The sequence below is a fragment of the Falco rusticolus genome, chromosome 6, assembly GCF_015220075.1.
Source record: "Falco rusticolus isolate bFalRus1 chromosome 6, bFalRus1.pri, whole genome shotgun sequence".
Lineage (NCBI taxonomy): Eukaryota > Metazoa > Chordata > Aves > Falconiformes > Falconidae > Falco > Falco rusticolus.
The window spans coordinates 86,977,117-86,993,650 of record NC_051192.1 but is presented as its reverse complement, the minus strand read 5'-3'; the positions used below and the strand labels follow the sequence as shown (position 1 = coordinate 86,993,650).

The window sequence follows — 16,534 nt, the reverse complement described above, 5'->3', positions numbered from 1 at the left end:
CCAGTCCCATGATACAAGATATGCTTTCTCAGCTGCAAAGATCATTAAAAAGACTTGAAATGTCTGCCTAATACTGCCTTACCTGTGTAAGCAGTGGTTTCATTTGTCACAAAGACAGCACAGGATCGCACCTAGCAGTGGAGATATTCCTAAAATAACATACTCTTTGAAATGTGTTCCACACACAAAAAAGTCAGGCAATCTTACCTTAGTGAGTGAGTTTGAAGAAACATATTAGCAAAACACACCCTTCAATCTTAACTGCAGCATCTATTACACAAAACAGGAAAGCTGGTGCCTATACGTGAGGCCGCCCCTCGAACCCTGGGTGCAGGTTTGGGCCCCTCACTGCCAGACAGACACTGAGGTGCTGGAGCGTGCCCAGAGCAGGGCAGCGGAGCTGGGGAAGGGTCTGGAGCACAAGTCTGATGAGCAGCAGCTGAGGGAACTGGGGCTGTTTAGCCTGGAGGGAAGGAGGCTGAGGGGAGACCTTATCGCTCTCTACAGCTGCCTGAAAGGAGGCTGTAGGCAGGTGGGGTCGGTCTCTTCTCCCAGGTAACAAGCGGTAGGATGAGAATAAACAGCCTCAAGTTGTGCCAGGGGAGGCTTATATTGGATATTAGGTAAAGTTTCTTCCCTGAAAGGGTTGTGAAGCATTGGAACAGGCTGCCCAGGGGCTCAGTGCAGTCACCATCCCTGGAGGTATTTAAAAGATGTGTAGATGTGGCACTTGGGGACACAGTTTAGTGGTGGACTTGGCAGTGCCAGGTTAAAGTTGGACTTGATGATCTTAAAGGTCTTTTCCACCCTATGTTTCTATGATTCTATTTTATCCGTTGGTCCATGGTTCACTCACTGTTGTATATCATGCTTTGTTTATGAAGAAGCTAGCGGGGAAGGCTGTCCATTTGATTTGTGTGAGGAGGTGCTCATTGGGTCAAACAAAACCCTGTGTACGGAGTGGGGGTCTTCCCCAAGCGCACTGACCTTCTAGATCCCAGGATGAGGAAAACAGATGCCCCGAGGAGCAGGGGCAGACACAGGACCACGGGTCGTACTGAAGACCAGACTTTTTATATAGCATTTGCTGTAACCTGGGAAGTCATTAAAACTGAGAGAAGAGCTGGAGGAAAGGACTTGTCCTTCAAGGAGCAATGGTTAAGAGAAATAGTTGTTTTCAAAGCTTTTCATTTTTGTTTTTTATGGAGCAGACATGAATTATCTCAGTTTCAAAACTATTGTATTTGAAGCTGTGTTCCATTAAACTGAAGCTTTTGGATACCCAATGCCCTTTTGTGCTCACTGGAGGAGAAAGGTGCAGGCAGCTCCACACCAGCGCTCTGGTTCACTGTGCATCCTGTCACAGTTAGACCAGGAGGCTGTGCCCACTGCTAACCTCCCATGCTATCCTCCCTAAATCCTGACCTCCCATCCTCCCATCTGCAGAGCAGCTTCTGCCACGTCTCACCATGACTACAGGAGGTCAGCTTCTTTCACAGAGGACCTGCCCATCAGCAACAACTTTGCCCCCATTCCTTGGAAGCAGTTCCAGCCTTGCCCTGCATTCTGCAGGTAAAAACCCAGCCCCCCTGCCACATGATCTGGTATCTCCAACCTGGGAGCTAGGCACAGCATCTATCTCTGCATTAAATGCAACGGTTTTGTTTTGTTTTTTTTTTAAATAAAAATCCTAAAATACTGAGTCACTTCAAACAAGGCTGCAACAGGCACATTCTAATCATAATTACAAATATTATTAGAAGAGTAAAAACTTTTTCATTAATAAGCTTTCTGTACACCTGTACACTTGAGAGCAAAATATGACATACTGAACAGGAAAGTACTATTAATCTTTGAGAAAGACAAATTTCCTAGTCAGCAAAAATTTGCTGAAGTTGTATACTTTTTACAAAGTAGAATTAATTCATTGAGCTACTATGGAATACTTTATAGCTAATAATTAAAAATCTAAAATATTATTTTCATTCTGTAATAAGCATAGCAAACAATCAAGATAGATGAGACAAAACTAGAAAGGTTTGTTAGATGATTTAAGTTGAAGAAGTTGCTACATCAATATATTGTACTCTAAAAAGGGCATGCATCATTAAAAAAGAAGGCTCTATAATTAATATGTTTTCATACAATCTACCTTATTTCCCCCGAGATCACTAACCAAACCCTTTTAAAAATCGATTAGTTCAAGCACTTAGCCTACTACCACTTTAGACACGAGTAATACAGATATTAGCTGAATTTAAAATTACAGCAACTTTATTTTTAATTACTTCCCAAAATGCCACATTTACATATTATTAAATACATTTCAGAGGCAAAACTGACCACTAAGCATTTTTGGACAGGGCCAGAAAAATTAATTATATTCTTTATAGAAAACTCACTTAGCATTCAGGACATCTGCATTGTTGTCAGGGATAATAAATGTGATTAAGCGTGTATAAATTTCACTATATTAAGCAGTACAATAACTCAATAGCTGCTGAACTGAACTGATGCTATACTTTGCAACACTGAAATACCTAGGTATAACATTGGGGAGTTCTAGAAAAATGCATGAAGTCTGGAGGAAAGAACTGTGTCCTTTCAAGGACAAATTCACCTTAAACTGTCAGTACAAGGGAAGTCTCTGGAACTGAGGAATTTTAACAGAAAGGGTTTAATCACAGCTCATGCACTGTTAAGGCTTAGCAATACAATTGTCCCACTAGTGTTAATATGTTAATATGTAGTTCTCAGGGTTTGGCCGTGTTTATTAAGAAAAAAAGAACTTGTAGCAGAATGCAGTTTTGTTTTGAGTCATTATGGTTGGCTGAACCTGGGGGAATCATGTGGTATCCCTGTGCCATTGCACAGGAAGCTGATGGAACAGGAATGGTGTTTGGCTCATACGATGAAGATGTACTGCTAACACTCAACACTTGCATCCTGAACAAAGGACAAAACATAAGTAGCAATATTTCCAGGTAAAAGATTTTTTTTTCCTTTAACAAGGTGATGCACCAGGTTCTAAAGCACTGTCTTGTTCAGGCACTAAAGCACCCTAAACATCTCTCAGACGCCTGGTACCTGGTGTGTGCCACCAGTGAGACAGGAGGAGCTGGACCTGGAGCAGAGATAACAGTCTTGGTGCTCCATTACATCCCGTGAGGATTTGCTCAGTGTAGGAAAAGGGGACAATGAAGGCATGGGCCTGACGTGTCTTTAAAGTTAGGCTGCACAAACTAGACATCACAGTTCCCTAGATGTAAGTGAAGGACTAAGGGTACTTGTAGAGGACAATTTCTCCTAGTTATCTTAGACAAATTTAATTATTTTAGGACAAAATGAGCCACTCTCTGTAGTACCTGTTTCTCTGTCTATTGACTACAGATGGAGTTTAGATGACAATAAAAGATGACTTGCCTGTATTCAGATGACATTAAAGGAGTCCCCATCCTGGTCATAGTTTTGCATTATTCCAAAAGACTGCAAAAGAACAGCAAGAGTCCCATGGAACGACACCCAAGCTCTCCAGCTTAAAAATATAGTCCTTAGTAATTAGAGGAGGCTGCTCAAGAACCTCACTGCTCAAGTGCAACGTAGACAGTATGCAAACAAGAGGTAAGAATGGGGATATGTGGTCTTTGTGGTCGGCCCAGTCAACAAGGATGGATGATACACCGTCAGCACCATTCAGTGGAGCCAAAATTGAGGAAAGAAAATCAAGTAACAGACACACTTACTAGAATGAGGAAATGTCTTGTCAGACTTGACATCTCCCATTAGTCGTTACTAGATAACATTGTCTCTTCAAAAATTACCCATACCATGAAGGGAGAAAAGCACCCAGGGACCTCGAGTCAGCTGATATAAAAAGGATAAATTATTGAAGGAGGATTGCAAGTAGAAGGCCATATGAAATGATGCCATGCAATTCAGAGGATAAGGCAAAGGCTGAAGTATGAGGAAGCATTTATAGGGATCTAAAAGAATATTGGAAAGCTTCTTATCCTTTTAAAAAAAAATCCATCTCAATTAGTACAAGATCCTTTTGAAGTGTCACAGCAAAGAACATTTTCTAGTGAGGCAGCTCCCTGCTGCTGTGTGTGGGGAGTGTTGCATGGTTTCTTTATGTCACAGCCATGTGGAGGGAAATCAAAAATATTTCCACCGATTAGCAGCAGCTCCTATATGAAGTTGTAATGCAGCCATTTCTGAGACAAAACTTTCAAATTGCCTTGCAAGACATGGTGATGCTCTATGGTAATTCACCAATTGAAATTCCAGGGATAGCTGGAATAAGTTATTCCAGGAATTAGTTAAACTACAGCAAACTGGTAAGAAATGCAGAGTTTAACTCTTGTATTAGTCTATCCAAGCAGATGTTCCTCTGTTCTGTCTGGAAGACTGACATATGTTGTACCTATCAGTGTTGTAGCTGAGCACCTTTTGTACATACAGAACTTGAATACAATCTTGACAGAAGTAGAACACTGCATAATAGATCCTCTTTCTTGCAGCACATGAGCTCAATCCTTTATCACCAAATCTTAGCTTTGTGCTGTAGCCAGGACAAGGAAGGTCCTGGCTTAATCTCTAGATAAATCCAGAGATGGTGGTCCCATTTCAGAACTTGTTGCATTCACCATGTACTTTCCCACCTCTGGGGAAAAAGAAAGCCAGTGAGATTGTTTCTTTTCTACTCAGGTGAGAAGTTAACGAAGCAAAAAGAGTCTGGGAACTCAAGATACTCATCCCTTCCCCCTATGTGGGAAGGCTCCCTGTGTTCTTTTTTCCCATCTCTTTCCCTTCCAGGCTGAGGAAGAAGACAAGACACTGCAATTTGTCACTTTCTCAAGGAGTGAATAATATGAGGTACTATAGGAGGATACACGGAGTAACAATTCTTGCAGGGGCTTAAAGGTAAGGGGACAGGCAAGAATGAGAATAGGGACCAGCGCTGCCTCATCCTCCTAAAGATGTGGTGAAAAGGTAGCGTTATTGGTAGAATTACAGCAGCTTGCACGCTTGCACATACACACGCACGCATGTGCACACACAAACCATGGCAAGGTGCAGAGGGAGTTCAAAAATTAAAAATGAGCCCAAGACATAATTTATTCTTTTTAAAAGCAAATCTTCACATTTAGGGACCAGTTTCAAATCATGGGCCTGACTCATGAATTTTGAACCTTTAGTATTAGCAACACAGCTCTTTATGCTGTAATTATAGCACTCTTAATTAGATTGGGAGATTGCTCCAAGATTCCTGAGACACCTTCTGTAACAAATATAGACACCCTCAGGGCAGTCATATACATTTATGGAAACAGCAATTTAAGTAACAGCTATAAACAGATCAAGTGGGTCTGGTGACATCATCACAATGAAAAATTATCTTTGACAGCACCAGATGAAAAATTATTTAAACGGGTGTAATCTTTTTTTCTTTTTTTTTTTTTTTTAACTACATCAAAATACACTGATGTGATTTAAAATCACAACTGAGAAAAAAAAATACTCTTCTTTCACTCAGTCAGCTATGGTACACTTATCAGAGTAGAAGGTTACAAGGAAGTTGTGTTAAACCAGGAATAGTTCTGCATACCCTTGTCGCACCAGTAGGAAGCTATTTAATGCAACCCTGGCACTACGCTTTTTGCTTCACGTGCTGCATGCATGAGGTTATCAGTTCTCATGGTGAGATTTTAAGTGCATTCCTGTTTGTTCTTCTTGTTTTCTTCTTTTTTCCTAGTTTTTTCTTTGCTAGCCAAATCCAGTTTGGTTTTAACAGACATGAGACAAAGATTGCATTGCCTTGCCAAAATCCCTCCTACCAAATTACTGAATTACTGAAGGCAATCCTTATTTCAGTAGACCTTGGTTGTTTTGCTTGACCTCCAGCAGGTGTCCAATTAAACCTGAACAATTTATATGATATTCCCTTTCCACTGATAGTTCTAGAATTAAACTGATGAGATCTCTAGAGAAGGATCATCAGTGTTACACCTTTCGTCTTTAATTACACTGGTTGAAGATGAATGAATGTACCAGAAGGATCCCAGCTGGGAAGTAGCACACTTATTAGATAGCTGATAATTTAATATACACTCTGAATTCTGATTATTTCCTTTAAACATCTGAAGAGCTTTCAACATATCTTATGGCAAAATCTTAGTACTTATTCAGCTGTGCACTGACTGCATTCTTTTCCTTCAAAAAAAAAAAATACTACACAGATGCAGGCAAAGAACTGTGACTGGCATTAGAGAACAAATACTTTTAGACAAGGTGAGTGAAAAGGTCGTGGTTAATGCATTCAATCTGTTGTTTCTAACAAATGCATGTACGTCATCTAAGAGAGCATGTAGATGAGCAGAAGACCCCAAGAGGACCGTCTAGAGTCCCACCACAGAAGAGTCTCACTTCCTCTGCTCCAGCACTGTAGCTGCAGGTCCTCCTCATGTATTTTACTTTTGAAAATGTTTTAATGGAAATGAAACTCTAATTTAGTTAAATTCAGAATGACTCACTGACTTGCTAGGTAGCATCTATAATATAGACACCTAACATTAGGTCTCTAATTAGCAACTAAAGATCTACATCTGAGCTACTTGTCTGGAGTTCTTATAGTGTGTTCAGGGAAATAGGCATGGATGTAACTCCTTTAATCTTCAGAAAGAGATAATAAAAGATCAGATAGTACTGCAGAAGTACCATTCTCAGGGGTCCACAAGAATGTTGATGAATCGTTTCAGTATTGCACACTTCAAAAATATTTAGGCCTTGCCCAAAGCCAACTGAAGTTAAGTAACAGCACCAGATTTTCTCCAGATACAGCTCAAGCTTTATTTCTCAAGCTAAATATGAACATGCTGACCTGTTTTACTCCAGTAAACTCACTGACATATGAATGGTGCCTTTTTCAGTCCTCCAGGGCTTCCCCTGGAAGGAAAAAGTTGTATATCATAGCCTAGTGCCTGTTCTCCTTCCCTCTAAACTCCAGTGCAGCCAAACTGAACTGCTGAAGAAAGCATATCCTCTGCACCAGAAACTAAAGCTCAGATCTACGAACACACTTATTTTGTAGGTAGGCACAGCTCAGAGCAGAGATGCTTCATGCAGTTGTGTGGGAAGCTTGACTAATTCTTCCACTGGGCATATTTTTATGGTGTATTCTCATGTTCTTATTGATTTTCTGTTTCCCAGTTGTACAAAAATGAGCTGAGTGACTCACAAAACCAGACAAAAGCCTACTCAAAGATCACATACATTGAATTGAAACAGCCATTGAGAACTGAAAAGACGGTCATGGGTGATAGCACTAAGGTCTCACAACTTTTTTAATGGTTGCACGATCCTATAAACAACAAATCCACCCCCACTATATTCTTTACTTCTGTTGTACAGAGATGATGAGCTTTTGTATCAAGTGGCAGGACTGACTACTAGTAAGAATATGAAACAAGGGATCAGGAAACAAGAATCCTTCTCTCTACCTCTGGAAATCAGAGAGTTTGTGACATTTCAGAGAAAGATTGTGATGTTTCATTTATGTTATAAAGAATTTGAAGAGGTTTCACTTCAAACTAGATCTTGTCCAGTGTAATGTCCAAAGTAATTAGCGATAATCCTCATAGTTACTTTGAGAGGCATGAAATAAGACCCTACATGGATGCACAGCAAGTTTTACAGAAACATGCACACATAGCTAGCAGTGCCTTACACTCTTTTTCTTATTCTTCTGTACAGAAAGAATCCATTCTGCTATTTCATCTTCACTCTGTTATCAATTATAAATATTTTACAGCTCAAACACAAGATCAGTCAACCGAGGGGTTTAGTAAATGTGTTGTTTATACAGTTATTTGTTAAAATGAGCTTCGTTGCATTACAGAATGTTAAGACAAATTGTTGTGCCCTTTAGATTCATTATAGATGACAAAATACTAAATAAATCTTAAATAGTATTCACCTTTCATCACATAGGAACATAAATGGTTAGATCTTATCAACAGGGGAGTCTTTAATCTTCTTCCTTTATTAACCACAGAAAAAAATGATTGTTGTTTCCCCTGCCTTTCTCTAAAAAGTCTGATAATCCTTGTTGGGGGGTTAAAGCAGTTCTTCTTTCAAGTAAAGAGCAAATCAATCTCTAGTGAAGGAAAGCCTAACTAGTTTTGCTGACTCTGGCCTGCCAGGTACTATCTCACAGAGAGACATTAGTTAAGCATCAAAGGCAAAGCCAGCTTTTTATAAGGGCACTTTATTGTACACAAGCAAGGAGTGTATTACCTTATCATCTGGTCTTGTAACTTCCTGCTTCATTGTGCTGCTGAAAAAAAAAAAAAAAAAAAAAAAAAAAAAGACTTAGGACATAAATGTCATCTTCTGTGTCATTAACCCAGAATCTATTAGAATTTTATTAGAAAATAAGTACTAAGACAGTACAGCTACGTTTCCTCCCTTATGCTGTGCTAAATTGCTTGTAAAAGTGATATATTATGATTCTTACACTGCATCCACTGCAAAATATGGAAGAGAAGCCCACATACTGTGTAGATTAAACAGTAAAGTTAAATTGGCAATGAAGCAACGAACATCTCCCTAAATCTCCAAGCAGGTTCTACAAATCTCCCTTTTGTAGAATACCAATAAATAAATAAATTGTTTCCATCTAGGACTAAGCAAATTATACTAGTAAGCTTCCTTGTGGATAGACCCAGGTCACAAGCTATTAACCTTTCTTTTAGAGACCAGATTTTAATGAATAACTACTAAAAAGAAAGTGCTGCTGTATTTCTCTGCTTGGGGCAGGCAGCTCCTTCATTATTAAAAGTCAGAAAATTCTTCAGAAATAAAATACGTTTCTGAGCCAAGAATTTAGAGGCTATGAAATGTTATTAAGGTTTGTGCAAAAGAGAAAAGGTCTCAGTTCATTTGGGTTTTTTAAAAACACATATTGGAAAGCAGAAGTCAGGAGGGATTCAAATTATTCCTGTGTAACTGGTCCGCACAAGGTTAAATAAAGAGGTCAGTTATGCATGGACTTCAGGCTGCCTCCTTGGGGGTCAGTTTTACCCAGAACACAGCACATGAAGAAACTGCAAAGGGTAGATCCAAAAAGCCAAAGCAGTGCATTGGCAAGTAGCGGGCTTAAGCCTCTCTTGGGAGCCCTTTGCTCATAGGTAAACTTGGCAGTGTTGAATTTTCTGAATTAGTCAAGGGAACACCTCTAATTCTTGTAAGATGAAATCAAACCAAAGTCCTGCCCTTCAAGACAACTGCCATGAGTCCCAGGCTTCACCTCCACAGCAACCCGCAGAGGTCCGGAGCAGTTCCCAGACACAGCTAGCAAGTCTCTCCCCTCCACCTTGAAATTATCCCATTCTCCCAGCAGGACCCAGGTAGCCTCTGCAAAGAGCCTGTTTCCAATTCTCCCGCTCCCGCGGCTGTGGATGGTGATGATAGTCCATGAAGCTTTCAATCTGCACAAAAGAGCACCGGGAGAAATTAAAGCTCTTCAGGCTGGAACTGCTGCTGCAGAATATAATCGACCCATCCAACACCAGCAGCTGTTTTTCAGCCTTTGGAGATTTGAGTGCGTGTAGTGGGACACAGGTTCCAGAAATGAAAACAGCCTGCAGGTGGGAGCTGAACCAGCACGTTTTCAATCCAGTCTTAGTTCAATTTAACCTGGGACTAAAATCCTTCCAGTTTGGGTCCCAGTTCAAGCCCATAACAGGTCACGATCAGGTCCAGCAACCCCTCAAAGCATTTAACGCTAAAAAATGGTGCATTTAAAAATGGGAATGGGCACGTGACAAAGCAAAACTTCAGTGTGTAGCTCAGCCAGAGGGACAGTCCCTGCTCCCCCAGCAGCACAGGCACCCTTTGCACTTACAGCACAGCACCACAGGGTCCTTGTACTCCTCACATCTGGCTTGAGAAGATGGAGAGAAACTGTGATGCCATGCAGGTGTTGCTTTGCTATGGAAGTTGAGCAAAGAAAGGAAAAAATAGCCCCTCTGCTATACGCTTACATCCCAGATGTACAGTAATTCATACACACCTACACAGTGATGTACCTCACAGAACTGCAAAGGTCCAAAACACATATAAAGGACTCTGCTGCAAAAAAATGCATTTCTCCCTATTTTAACAGAAGGGATAAAAAAAAAATAATATATGGCTAGGTGAGCACAAAAAGTACCTGAATTGATAAGAACCTACTAGCATCTGCCAAGCAGCACAGCCTTGTATATTGTGGTGCAGAAATGAGGGCTTCTCCTGCCCACACTGGGGAAATCCAGAGAGATTTGGGGAGAGTCAGAGGATGGGTAGGAGCTGTATGTAGGCTATATGTGATGTGACCTTTTATACCCTACAAGGTACAAACAGCCCCCCTGCTCAATAGCTCCCCAGCAGAGATGTCAGTTTATGGCCAGTTCAGTATTTTGAAGTGGTAACTATTTGCTGGTTCAGTCCCAGACAGGCATGATGATTTCAAAGTGATAGCTCAGTATCTGCCCCAGGAAAGAACGAGGCATTGAACTAGTTACCTGCTCAGAATTAGTGCTAGGTTTACCTACCTGCTTTTGAAGAAATCAGGGAGTAAAATACCCACGTGTATGGAAAGTGAGATCCATTTTGCTTCACAGCTAATAAATCATACCAGATTCTCTTTGTCCAGAGACAGAAAAAATAACTGGAACTTCAAAGGTACTGGCATTGCTGTCATTGTCAGAAAGGATGTTTGTAAGCATGCTTCATCAAAGGACATTTCATCTCTGCATATGCACCCTTCACATTCTGCTGCCAAAGCAATGTCAGGCTGGGTCATATGCCTTCAAGGAAACTTTAACTTGGGCACCTTTCTTCAAAAGACATTAAAAATGATTTACATTTTTCCTCCCTAAATCAGCATTTTTGGTATCATTTGTGTCAATGCCTCATTCTTCACCTCTATTCTGGCCCACCTTTCCCCTCCCTTGTGCGCTCCTGAATACCTTTTGCACGCCAAGAAACTCGTTGATGAATGCAAAGTTTGTTCAGTTTAAGAGAGGAAACCATATTATACAGCCTTTTATGTAACCTACACTAAAAATCTATCTAGCATTGGCTTAAATCTTTCATGAATCAGAGTATTTTTTCTGAATAGTATACTTCCTTTACAAATGGTACATACCCCAAACTTGGACTTCAGCCATTTTTTTCTGATTATATTTTGTACTCATATTATGCAATTTATGCCAAGATGACAGAAAGTGACACACTGTGACCTCTATCCTGCCAGGAGGAGGCTGGGACTTGATGCAGAGTTTTGGAATTTGAACAAGCACTCAGGTACCGTGGTGATTATTTCACATTGATTACTGTTCTTTACTGCTGATACTGTTTTCCCTGATGGGCTAATTTTTTTCCCATCCATGTGCCTCTTCCATCAAGGTAAATTATTAAACAATTCGTTTAGTTTGTTTGAGGGCTGTTGGTTTGTTTTGGGGTTTTTTTCCCCTTTCCCAGAAACACATTTAATTTAACATACATTAAACTGTGCAGCAGAAATCACAGTGCAATTTCAGGACAAATTATGCAGGGAACAGGCAAGAACTGCACATGATTCATATCACACAGAACCTGATAATAAGTTATTATTCCTCACTCTCAGAGGGGCAAGCTGAGCCAAGATAAGTGATTGCCGAGATATTCCAATGCTTCTGGAGGCACAATGGTGTGAGTGTTTCCAATATGGCTCAGCACACTGTCTTCACTTACATTTAATGCCACTGCCAAGCACAAAACACGAGGGCACTAAAGTCCTTTCGGTTGTTGATGACTCACACTCTTTAAATACGTCACATGCCCGGACAAATCCACCTTCCCATAGAAGGCACCAAAGGGCATTAGAGGAAGCAGATGTTCCTAGCCAACCTGACCATGACTGCAAAGTGACTCTCATCTATTTTGGATTTATCAAAGGCTCCTGTTCCTGTCAATGAGACTTGGGGCAGGCAATTCAAAGAGGTCAGTATATAACAACCAGTTGTCTGAGCCAACTGAGGAGGAAGATACTGCCTCCAGGGGAGCTGGGCTGTTCCTGAGGGAAAAGGAGCCCACAGGAGCTGAGGGCAGTATCTTCTCCTACCAAGGTGCTGACCCACCTCATCAGAAAAGAGGCATCCCAGTAAGTATGACAGATACCAACCAGCTGGTGACCATCAGACAAGGTGAACGAGTCAGACCTGTGGACCATTCAGGAAGACCTTTGTGAACAGTGGGAGGCAGGGATGGGGACATGACTGCAGCATAGGGTCCCTCCAGAAAGACCCATCAGGAAGCCAAGACAGAAGGAAACAGAGCAGCCCCCGACACGTCTCAGCCAGGATTGGGAACCTGTGCTGAAATGGGACTCCTTGTCCATAGGCAGGGGATGCATGGGTGGTGACGGCAACAGAGGCATTTCGGTGCCCTCACAGCCCTGGCAGAGTCCTTGCCCTTTCAAAGGGCAGTAAATACCAAGGTTAGCCAGCCAGCTTCCAGGATGCTTTCTTAGTGTACATACAGCAGAACACAGGTAATCATAATCACCTGGAGGGTGGCACCTTCAGCCAACCATGTGTCACATCATACCAAATGACACCCCAGATAGTAACCACAGCTTCGAGAACAGAGATTCAAGCAAAGAAAATTCACTCAGTCTTTGCAATTTTATTCCAACAAAATCCCTGAACCCCAGAAGTTAGCTATACAGCACTTTACCATAGACAACCCATAGCCCACTTGCTAAGAAAAGATGCCAGAACTCCAGTCACATAAGTACTAATAACGTCAAAATGGCAACATGGACTACAGAGGAGGTTGTACTCCCAGATATGTAAAGCTCCTGGTGGGTTACTGAGTACATATTAATTACATATTGAAACAAGGTTAGTAATGAATAAAACTAGCTGATTAAGGAGTATTGTAGCCATTTATTGGAAACATGGACTGTGTCAAGCCCCTTAATGTAATCATAAATGCAATAATTTCTGTAGCTATAAGAGAGCAATTGGAGCAGATGACTGCACCAAAAAGACTCTCCTTATGGAGTGCTCAGGCACTGAGAACTGCTCAGCCAACAGTCCTTTTCTGCTTGGGTGCTATCTCCAAGTGTTTTATATTTTGCTGTCAGAGACTTCCACAATCAAAGCCTAGAGTTAAGATGATGGTGTCTGTTCCACATCAGGTACATGCCTAAAGGTAACTTCCAATCCTTATATTAGGCACATTCTTTTTCAAAATTTATTCCTCCTCTAGTTTACCCAATATTCACCAGAAACACCTCCAGGTTATGAATAGAGAAGAAAATGCTTTGGTATCTCACATCTCCTGTTGCCTTTGAGTGTTTTATAATACCATGGTACCTCACAACTCTGCTGTAAACAGGGGCAGCTTCCGACAAAGGCAAAATCAGCTATAAACTTGGGCAACAGACTTCTCAAAAGTGCAAATTTCCACTGAAATCAGGGGTTGATGCTGTTGCTGCAGAGGAAGGGTGGGGGGCTGCCTGGGGTAGGCAACTCCACAGCATCAGTTGCTCCCCAGTCTCAGGTCTGTCTCCTGCTTCCGCGCCCTGCCTTCCCCATCCCCTCTGCAGAAGCTGCCTGTCCTCCCAGGGGGCAAATCCTGCTGTTGCTGACACTGCCCAGAAGACTGGAGTGGGTTCTTTGAGCGACAGGCAAGAACTGCTACACTGAGCTTGGTGGAAATCTGCTGATGCAAAAGCGGTCTTTAGTGAAACTGTGTTGCATGCCGCTGTAACCCCAGTAATAACTGACTTGGCAAATTTCTTTTCCAGACAATCTAGCTCAAAAATGGCAAACAGACTCTCTTTCTGTATCGTTTACCTGCTAGGGAGTGGGGAATAAATGAAGCATGCACACGCATGTGTACAGCTTCTGTGTATTGGGAAAGTTACCTGTCCTTCACTTTCTCATTTATTAAACTCTTATTTTGACAGGTTCCTGCACACATGCTTGGACAATTTTTAGAAGCATCATCAATCTAACTGCAGTTGAGTTGCTCTCTCACCCCCCTGTTCAGATGGTGACTGAACAGTTTCTTTTAATAAATGAGTGATATGGCTGGGTGTTATCAACCTACTGTAACATTTAATAGATATTCATAACATATATTAATCATGAGCAAGTTTACAAAGGATTCAGTCCTGCAAGGTGCACAGAACAAGGTTGAGATTTTTGTCCTCCCAGGTACTGCATTACAAATGCCAGGTCTTCCTCCTGGACAATAAAAAAGTGAATGCAGCTTTCTGAAGCTACGCATGTGCTATACCGTCAGTTTGTTCCACCAGTACCCTGTTCTTTGTGGGCAGAAATATTTTTGTTTTAAAAGCTGAACTACAAAAAGAAGCCCTCCACCAAATCTATCCCACGTACAGAAGTCTGTCCTTAAACAGAACTTCCTTAATTTTCTTTGGCTGCTTTGAATCAGAGAGATGCTGCTTAGCATATAAACACCCATACAAAAAAAACCCAAAAACGTTGGCATTCCTTTCCAGATGCAGAAGTCAGAAAAACTTTGTGAATTAAAAATTAACCAAGTATATAAGAACAATAACACAGCTTCCTAAAATCTAGCAACCTAATAAAGTGAAATATGGAATTAAAATTAAGATTAATAGGAACCTACTAGAATGAATTTCAATCAGTTTTATTTTGAAAGTATGTGGCTCTTGTTCATCATTTATGTGAAATTATCAAATCTAACCTCATTACTGCTGTTTCTTCCCTAGCACATCAAATATAAAGCATGTACACAGCAAAGAACACAGTGTTCTCACAAGCACAGCACACCCTTCTTGACGTCTTCCCACAAAAGCAAACACTAAAGAAAACACTCCGCTATGCAAATGTTTGAATACAAAGTACCACAGAGCATATCAAATAAGTTAGTTTCTACCACGCTATTAAAATTATTAGGCCAATCCTTTATTACGGGATTTTAACAATAAAGTTCAAATTCCTAACATATAATAGAAGGGAAAGGAAATAGGAATGTTTGATCCTAAGGTTATATTGCTTTTTTTTTTTTCTTTTCAGAACAGGAAGGTGGCACAGCTGAAATACACATCATTGTGTTCACTAAATACACACCAATTTGTCTGGTCTGTTTACAGACTTAGTCATGCCCTGCCTGGTGTTCAGTCACTTCTTAACATCAGGTAGCGACATTAGATATTTCATGAAAGATTACAAAAGATGCCACCCAAATTCTATACAACACAGGACATGATGTTCCTTTCACCCCACCAGCATCTCAGTTCTGTAGTTCATTTCTCAGTACCACCTGCAGCTTTGTAGCCTGGGTCTGGTAATCTGCTTCTTCCCTTTCAAACTGAAGTGGTTACAGGTCCCGTATCTCCATAGATTATATTGTTCAACAAGCCTTTTATTTCCTCTTTTCCTGAGAGGGAAGTCTTGACTAGCAAGCAGCTTCTTCATAAGCAGTACTGAAATTCATGGGGCTAAATGTCAGAAAACCTAAGTGGTTTTCCTGTCACTTCATTCTCCTGAACATTTCATCAAGAATTTAAACAGGATAAAAAATACATACTTTCTCTTACATCACCAGAGTTAGTGAAAAATCACTGGAAACAGTACAATTGGTGGTGGTTTCTTTTGGTGTTTTTTTTTTTCTCCAGAAAGCAGAAAATTGAACCTAAAAGTAGGTACAGGCTTAGGAATGGGATACTTGGGCAGCTGAAGATGGGTACACTATGGCCCCTGACCAGTACGAAGAATAATATTCAAAACTATCCTCTTTGCTTCTTCTGTATTTATACTTTGGGCTCATTTGTTTGTAATGCTCTATGCTGTATTTTTTTCTTCTGTAGCCCATGATGAAATGTCATACTAGATGATACTGTAAACTTGCAGAATGTTTAACAGCCATGAAAAAGCTATTCTTCACCCTCTTCTGGCTTCTATACATTAATGTCTCCTTGTCTCCTTCAACATAATCTAGGTTATCTTCAGGGTTCTTTACCTCTGGACATGCTTTCAAATCTCGTTATGCAAATCCAGGATATGACACATAGGAAAAAATAATATATTCAAGTTATTGAATGAGAAATCTGAACTTTTTCAGGAAGGAGTTAGATAAGCAGTAATAGAAATTAGAACTGTTAACTGAGAATCAATTTTCAGCTGTCAGTTTAACAAACAATAATAGAAGTTTTTTAATCAGTTCAGTTGGCTACCTGATGTTTCCTTCAACAAGAGGTATTCTTCAAATGACAGGTTCTTGGGAGAAGAGATGACAAAAACCCATATACGCGAACAGAATGCCTGCAACAGCCTGCTAACAACAGCCCCCTGTAAGATCCCAGCTCTGATGCCCTGCAAGGGGGTCAAGCAGCAAGTGGAAGGTGTCCAGTGCTACGTGAGAAGAGGAAATGGGGGAAGTATAGTTGTAGTGAGCACAAAAAAGCAGATGGTGCCAGTAGGCTGTAGGATTGTTGATTTTGGTTTGTAAT

At 40.8% G+C, this 16,534-nt stretch overlaps 1 long non-coding RNA gene across 2 annotated transcripts in view; it reads right to left on the bottom strand.

The window, feature by feature from the left end:
• The window catches only part of LOC119150422, an 80,889-nt gene that overhangs the window by 28,380 nt on the left and 35,975 nt on the right, over positions 1 to 16,534 (bottom strand). For both annotated transcript variants that reach the window (XR_005105057.1, XR_005105056.1), the window contains 2 exons: positions 9,308 to 9,488; positions 8,296 to 8,335 (listed from right to left, as the gene is read on the bottom strand). This is a non-coding gene — a long non-coding RNA (uncharacterized LOC119150422). The remainder of the gene's footprint in view (positions 1 to 8,295; positions 8,336 to 9,307; positions 9,489 to 16,534) is intronic.